Source organism: Colletes latitarsis, unplaced genomic scaffold, assembly GCF_051014445.1.
Source record: "Colletes latitarsis isolate SP2378_abdomen unplaced genomic scaffold, iyColLati1 scaffold0165, whole genome shotgun sequence".
NCBI classification, from domain to species: Eukaryota; Metazoa; Arthropoda; class Insecta; order Hymenoptera; family Colletidae; genus Colletes; species Colletes latitarsis.
In genome coordinates, this window is record NW_027488515.1 from 3827 (window position 1) to 12500 (window position 8674).

Here is an 8674-nt window from a genome sequence, read left to right on the forward strand (position 1 = left end):
GGGGCGCAGCCCCCCAGTCAGCAAAACGAATTTAGTACGATGCTGTTCAATTTAATTTGATACCGCTATTACAAAATGGGTTAGGTCTGGGCTAGTGTAGCGGGGGTTTGGGGGGCGCAGCCCCCCATTCAGCAAAACGAATTAAGTACGATGCTGTTCAATTTAATATGATACCACTATTACAAAGTGGGTTTGGTCTGGGCTAGTGTAGCGGGGGTCTGGGGGGCGCAGACCCCAGTCAGCAAAACGAATTCAATATGATGCTGTTCAACCCCCTCGGGAATTTTTAATTTCTGTTTTATTCACCGTAATGCTCATGGAACGTACTTTCACATTCTTGTTTTTTGCTTCACGAAAATTTTTGTACACTAATTACTTTTTAATAGGAAAAGGAAAACGTGCAACGGCAAACTCCTTCCTAGGGTCACTGGGAAGATGACATTGACAAAATATGTTAAGATCAGCCGCCCCTATGCGTAAAGTATGTCGTTTTTCCATTTTTTCGATCCGGAGCGACACCAACATTGTGTTGCAATTTTAAACTGCGCGGTTAAACGGCGGGCCAAACAGTCGGTGGTTTATGCAACAGCAACCATCAAACTAGTAGGAGAATACACGCCCGTGATAGTATAGGAGATTCCCACTGTCCCTATCTTTTTTTTTATCTCGGACATATATATACCGGCTTATCGTCAATAACTCGAAAACCAGCACGTTAAGGCCAATTTTGGTCTATACGATTCTTATGCAGTTTTAGATTCTCTACACGGTCCAATGATCGTTTTATTTTTTTGTCGAATTTTGAGAATTTTTTTTTTTTTTCTCGAAAACGAGCTCGACGACCTGCACTTTTGACGACGCCATCGTGTTCCCCGGATTTTTTCCTGCAAGATAGGGTGGCGATTTTTTGTCCTACGACGATTTTTGACGCCGGAGCGATGATTCGGAGCAGAGCGGACTTAGAAACTTTCGCGCGTCGACCGCCGGACCGATCGCTCCAGGCTGTTTTTCGTCAATAACTCGAAAACGAGCACGGTAACGCTCGTTTTCGCCCGTACGATACTTGTACCGTTTACCGTTGGCTACCTGGCAGATGGTTTGTTTTTTTTTTATCTCGAATTTTGAGAGCTTTTTTAACTTTTTTCTCAAAAACGAGCACGTGAACGCCAATTTTCGTCTATACGATTCTTATGCAGTTTTATATTCTCTACACGGTCCAGTGATCGTTTTATTTTTTTGTCGAATTTTGAGAATTTTTTTTTTTTTTCTCGAAAACGAGCTCGACGACCTGCACTTTTGACGACGCCATCGTGTTCCCCGGATTTTTTCCTGCAAGATAGCGTGTCTATTTTTTGTCCTACGACGATTTTTGACGCCGGAGCGGTGTTTCGGAGCAGAGCGGACTTAGAAACTTTCGCGCGTCGACCGCCGGAGCGATCGCTCCAGGCTGTTTTTCGTCAATAACTCGAAAACGAGCACGGTAACGCTCATTTTCGCCCGTATGATACTTGTACCGTTTACCGTTGGCTACCTGGTAGATGGTTTTTTTTTTTTTTATCTCGAAGTTTGAGAGCTTTTTTAATTTTTTCCACAAAAACGAGCACGTGAACGCCAATTTTCGTCTATACGATTCTTATGCAGTTTTATATTCTCTACACGGTCCACTGATCGTTTTATTTTTTTGTCGAATTTTCAGAATTTTTTTTTTTTTTTCTCGAAAACGAGCTCGACGACCTGCACTTTTGACGACGCCATCGTGTTCCCCGGATTTTTTCCTGCAAGATAGCGTGTCTATTTTTTGTCCTACGACGATTTTTGACGCCGGAGCGATGATTCGGAGCAGAGCGGACTTAGAAACTTTCGCGCGTCGACCGCCGGAGCGATCGCTCCAGGCTGTTTTTCGTCAATAACTCGAAAACGAGCACGGTAACGCTCATTTTCGCCCGTACGATACTTGTACCGTTTACCGTTGGCTACCTGGTAGATGGTTTTTTTTTTTTTTATCTCGAAGTTTGAGAGCTTTTTTAATTTTTTTCAACAAAAACGAGCACGTGAACGCCAATTTTCGTCTATACGATTCTTATGCAGTTTTATATTCTCTACACGGTCCACTGATCGTTTTATTTTTTTGTCGAATTTTGAGAATTTTTTTTTTTTTTTCTCGAAAACGAGCTCGACGACCTGCACTTTTGACGACGCCATCGTGTTCCCCGGATTTTTTCCTGCAAGATAGGGTGGCGATTTTTTGTCCTACGACGATTTTTGACGCCGGAGCGATGATTCGGAGCAGAGCGGACTTAGAAACTTTCGCGCGTCGACCGCCGGACCGATCGCTCCAGGCTGTTTTTCGTCAATAACTCGAAAACGAGCACGGTAACGCTCGTTTTCGCCCGTACGATACTTGTACCGTTTACCGTTGGCTACCTGGTAGACGGTTTTTTTTTTTTTATCTCGAAGTTTGAGAGCTTTTTTAATTTTTTCCACAAAAACGAGCACGTGAACGCCAATTTTCGTCTATACGATTCTTATGCAGTTTTATATTGTCTACACGGTCCACTGATCGTTTTATTTTTTTGTCGAATTTTGAGAATTTTTTTTTTTTTTTCTCGAAAACGAGCTCGACGACCTGCACTTTTGACGACGCCATCGTGTTCCCCGGATTTTTTCCTGCAAGATAGCGTGTCTATTTTTTGTCCTACGACGATTTTTGACGCCGGAGCGGTGTTTCGGAGCAGAGCGGACTTAGAAACTTTAGCGCGTCGACCGCCGGAGCGATCGCTCCAGGCTGTTTTTCGTCAATAACTCGAAAACGAGCACGGTAACGCTCATTTTCGCCCGTACGATACTTGTACCGTTTACCGTTGGCTACCTGGTAGATGGTTCTTTTTTTTTTTATCTCGAAGTTTGAGAGCTTTTTTAATTTTTTCCACAAAAACGAGCACTGTGAACGCCAATTTTCGTCTATACGATTCTTATGCAGTTTTATATTCTCTACACGGTCCACTGTTCGTTTTATTTTTTTGTCGAATTTTGAGAATTTTTTTTTTTTTTTCTCGAAAACGAGCTCGACGACCTGCACTTTTGACGACGCCATCGTGTTCCCCGGATTTTTTCCTGCAAGATAGGGTGGCGATTTTTTGTCCTACGACGATTTTTGACGCCGGAGCGATGATTCGGAGCAGAGCGGACTTAGAAACTTTCGCGCGTCGACCGCCGGACCGATCGCTCCAGGCTGTTTTTCGTCAATAACTCGAAAACGAGCACGGTAACGCTCGTTTTCGCCCGTACGATACTTGTACCGTTTACCGTTGGCTACCTGGCAGATGGTTTGTTTTTTTTTATCTCGAATTTTGAGAGCTTTTTTAACTTTTTTCTCAAAAACGAGCACGTGAACGCCAATTTTGGTCTATACGATTCTTATGCAGTTTTAGATTCTCTACACGGTCCACTGATCGTTTTATTTTTTTGTCGAGTTTTGAGAATTTTTTTTTTTTTTTCTCGAAAACTAGCTCGACGACCTGCACTTTTGACGACGCCATCGTGTTCCCCGGATTTTTTCCTGCAAGATAGGCTGGCGATTTTTTGTCCTACTCCCATATTCGTGTCTTTTTGCTTAACGAAATCTTTTATATACTAATAACTTTTTAATAAAAAAACGTGCGACGGCAAAATCCGTCTTAGAGTCACTGGGGTGGTGACATGACAAAATATGTTAAGATCAGCCGCCCCTATGCGTAAAGTATGTCGTTTTTCCATTTTTTCACCCCGGAGCGACACCAACATTGTGTTGCAATTTTAAACCGCGCGGTTAAACGGCGGGCCAAACAGTCGCTGGTTTATGCAACAACAACCATCAAACTAGTAGGAGAATACACGCCCGTGATAGTATAGGAGATTCCCACTGTCCCTATCTTTTTTTTTATCTCGGACATATATATACCGGCTTATCGTCAATAACTCGAAAACCAGCACGTTAAGGCCAATTTTGGTCTATACGATTCTTATGCAGTTTTAGATTCTCTACACGGTCCAATGATCGTTTTATTTTTTTGTCGAATTTTGAGAATTTTTTTTTTTTTTCTCGAAAACGAGCTCGACGACCTGCACTTTTGACGACGCCATCGTGTTCCCCGGATATTTTCCTGCAAGATAGCGTGTCTATTTTTTGTCCTACGACGATTTTTGACGCCGGAGCGGTGTTTCGGAGCAGAGCGGACTTGAAAACTTTCGCGCGTCGACCGCCGGAGCGATCGCTCCAGGCTGTTTTTCGTCAATAACTCGAAAACGAGCACGGTAACGCTCATTTTCGCCCGTACGATACTTGTACCGTTTACCGTTGGCTACCTGGTAGATGGTTTTTTTTTTTTTTATCTCGAAGTTTGAGAGCTTTTTTAATTTTTTCCACAAAAACGAGCACGTGAACGCCAATTTTCGTCTATACGATTCTTATGCAGTTTTATATTCTCTACACGGTCCACTGATCGTTTTATTTTTTTGTCGAATTTTGAGAATTTTTTTTTTTTTTCTCGAAAACGAGCTCGACGACCTGCACTTTTGACGACGCCATCGTGTTCCCCGGATTTTTTCCTGCAAGATAGCGTGTCTATTTTTTGTCCTACGACGATTTTTGACGCCGGAGCGATGATTCGGAGCAGAGCGGACTTAGAAACTTTCGCGGCGCGTCGACCGCCGCCGATCGCTCCAGGCTGTTTTTCGTCAATAACTCGAAAACGAGCACGGTAACGCTCGTTTTCGCCCGTACGATACTTGTACCGTTTACCGTTGGCTACCTGGTGGACGGTTTTTTTTTTTTTTATCTCGAACTTTGAGAGCTTTTTTAATTTTTCCCGCAAAAACGAGCACGTGAACGCCAATTTTCGTCTATACGATTCTTATGCAGTTTTAGATTCTCTACACGGTCCAGTGATCGTTTTATTTTTTTGTCGAATTTTGAGAATTGTTTTTTTTTTTTCTCGAAAACGAGCTCGACGACCTGCACTTTTGACGACGCCATCGTGTTCCCCGGATTTTTTCCTGCAAGATAGCGTGTCGATTTTTTGTCCTACGACGATTTTTGACGCCGGAGCGGTGTTTCGGGGCAGAGCGGACTTAGAAACTTTCGCGCGTCGACCGCCGGACCGATCGCTCCAGGCTGTTTTTCGTCAATAACTCGAAAACGAGCACGGTAACGCTCGTTTTCGCCCGTACGATACTTGTACCGTTTTCCGTTGGCTACCTGGTGGATGGTTTTTGTTTTTTTTACCTCGAAGTTTGAGAGCTTTTTTAATTTTTTCCACAAAAACGAGCACGTGAACGCCAATTTTCGTCTATACGATTCTTATGCAGTTTTAGATTCTCTACACGGTCCACTGATCGTTTTATTTTTTTGTCGAATTTTGAGAATTTTTTTTTTTTTTTCTCGAAAACGAGCTCGACGACCTGCACTTTTGACGACGCCATCGTGTTCCCCGGATTTTTTTCTGCAAGATAGGGTGGCGATTTTTTGTCCTACGACGATTTTTGACGCCGGAGCGATGATTCGGAGCAGAGCTGACTTAGAAACTTTCGCGCGTCGACCGCCGGACCGATCGCTCCAGGCTGTTTCTCGCCAATAACTCGAAAACGAGCACGGTAACGCTCGTTTTCGCCCGTACGATACTTGTACCGTTTACCGTTGGCTACCTGGTAGATGGTTTTTTTTTTTTTTATCTCGAATTTTGAGAGCTTTTTTAACTTTTTTCTCAAAAACGAGCGCGTGAACGCCAATTTTCGTCTATACGATTCTTATGCAGTTTTAGATTCTCTACACGGTCCAGTGATCGTTTTATTTTTTTGTCGAATTTTGAGAATTTTTTTTTTTTTTTCTCGAAAACGAGCTCGACGACCTGCACTTTTGACGACGCCATCGTGTTCCCCGGATTTTTTCCTGCAAGATAGCGTGTCGATTTTTTGTCCTACGACGATTTTTGACGCCGGAGCGGTGTTTCGGAGCAGAGCGGACTTAGAAAGTTTCGCGCGTCGACCGCCGGACCGATCGCTCCAGGCTGTTTTTCGTCAATAACTCGAAAACGAGCACGGTAACGCTCGTTTTCGCCCGTACGATACTTGTACCGTTTTCCGTTGGCTACCTGGTGGATGGTTTTTGTTTTTTTTACCTCGAAGTTTGAGAGCTTTTTTAATTTTTTCCACAAAAACGAGCACGTGAACGCCAATTTTCGTCTATACGATTCTTATGCAGTTTTAGATTCTCTACACGGTCCACTTATCGTTTTATTTTTTTGTCGAATTTTGAGAATTTTTTTTTTTTTTTCTCGAAAACGAGCTCGACGACCTGCACTTTTGACGACGCCATCGTGTTCCCCGGATTTTTTCCTGCAAGATAGCGTGTCGATTTTTTGTCCTAGCTCAATTATTAAGGAAGTTACGGTTTCTTGATTTTTCGGTATGTTCGAACTGGTCTTTTAGGCGGGCGCTCGGTCGCGCGGTGCTTTCGCATCGACCGACGTACCGATCGGCGGCGACGGTTTTTCGTCTATATCTCGAAAACTAGTACGCTAACACATATTTTGACCTATATGATATTTGTTCAGTGTAATTTTTTCTATCTGGTAGGCTGGTTTTTTTTTTTTTATCTCGAATTTTTTGAACGTTTTTGTTTTTTTCTCGAAAACTAGCGCGACGACCGATATTTTTAACTACGGTTTTGAATTCGTCTAATTTTTGCCTACAAGATAGCGTGTCGAGTTTTTGTCCTGCGACGATTTTGACCATTTTTTCATTTTTTTCTCGAAAACGAGCACGGCAATCTATATTTTTAACGACGGCATCGTGTTCCCCTGCTTTTTTCCTACAAGATAGCGTTTTTTTTTTTTGCCCTAGCTCAATTATTAAGGAAATTACAGGTGTTGGTTTTCGCTCTAAGTTATAACAGGCCGTTCGGGCGGGCGGTTGGGTCGCGCGGTTCCCCCCATAAGCGGCCGTGCGTAAGCCCGTGCGTCGCCGGCGTTCCGGCGGGCGCCTCGGTACCTATAAGAGAAGCGACGGTCCGGTCGAGTCGGTCGGGGCAGCGTCGAGCGTACGGCTATTCTTCGACCTCGGTTGAGAAGCAGTCGTCGCTCCTCGGGATTTCATCCTGACTGTTCTGTATCGTGCTCGTTCCAGACTTTCTCCACACTGCATTGCCACGAGTCGGTGTCTTTGACCGAATGGCTCTTGAAGTGGTATAAGCGTCTCGAGTGACGTTGGTGACTTGTATACGTTTAAAATATGTATACTCGTACTATCCGAGCATCAACTCTTCAGTCCGAGCGATTGAAAATTTTGTGAAAACCATAAACTGGCACTACACTCTACGGAGCGTAGCTTAAAAGGCAAAAATTGTATGGAACTACGGTTCGTACTCTGGAAAGTGAGCAAAGAATGAAATACAGGTGTCTGACCTCGACATAACAGTACGGCGCCGAATACGTGCTTTCTCGACCAGCACATACGCGCTTTCTCGTTTTTGTCCAGCATGAATGCTTAGTCTTCGGGCCTGGCAATACGTGCTTCCACGATCGATGCCCAGCGTGAATAAGTGCCCGAGATGTTCAGCATGAGCGCAGCTCTACGTACTTTGTCGTTGTGGGATACCATTATACAATAATGTTCTGTTGTGAAGTAAAATACGAAACGAGAGAGTTTGGTGGTGACTCTGTCGAGAAAAAGCAAATATAAACGAGAGAGTTGGTGGTTTCTCTGTCGAGAAAAAGCAAATATAAACGAGAGAGAGTTGGTGGTGACTCTGTCGAGAAAAAGCAAATATAAGAGAGTTAGTTGGTGGTGGCTCTGTCGAGAAAAAGCAAATATAAGAGAGTTAGTTGGTGGTCGCTCTCTCGAAAAATGAAATTAAATTAAATAAACGAGAGTTTGGGGAGCTCTCGGAAAAGTGAAAGAAACTAAACGAAGGAGAGGGTTTTTGGTGGTACCCTCTCTATACATATATAATATTATAACACAAGAGAGGAAGAGGTGGCTCTCAAGTCTTTCGAACGAAAGACTAAAATTTGATGTTGAAAGAAGGAGTTTTTTATGTGTCGTCGTCCGTTCTCCTTCAGAGTCGGCGACGAAGAATAAAATTGAGAGAATATTACAAAAGAACTTTACTCAAGTTCCCTGGTTGATCCTGCCAGTAGTCATATGCTTGTCTCAAAGATTAAGCCATGCATGTCTCAGTACACGCCGTATTAAGGTGAAACCGCGAATGGCTCATTAAATCAGTTATGGTTCCTTTGATCGTACCCACATTTACTTGGATAACTGTGGTAATTCTAGAGCTAATACATGCAAAACAGAGTTCGTCCCAGTGATGGGAGGAACGCTTTTATTAGATCAAAACCAATCGGTGGTCTGGACGGGCATTATTGTCCGTTCGTTCATCGTTTGCTTTGGTGACTCTGAATAACTTTGTGCTGATCGCACGGTCTTCCAGTACCGGCGACGCATCTTTCAAATGTCTGCCTTATCAACTGTCGATGGTAGGTTCTGCGCCTACCATGGTTGTAACGGGTAACGGGGAATCAGGGTTCGATTCCGGAGAGGGAGCCTGAGAAACGGCTACCACATCCAAGGAAGGCAGCAGGCGCGCAAATTACCCACTCCCGGCACGGGGAGGTAGTGACGAAAAATAACGATA

General features: G+C 43.7%; 1 non-coding gene across 1 annotated transcript in view; it reads left to right on the forward strand.

Annotated features, from left to right (window-relative positions):
• Positions 1–8151: 8151 nt before the first annotated feature.
• Positions 8152–8674, forward strand: part of LOC143351403 (small subunit ribosomal RNA) — a 1933-nt gene continuing 1410 nt past the window's right edge. The window contains exon 1 of the ribosomal RNA XR_013081729.1: positions 8152–8674. This exon is cut by the window's right edge and continues 1410 nt beyond it. This is a non-coding gene — a ribosomal RNA (small subunit ribosomal RNA).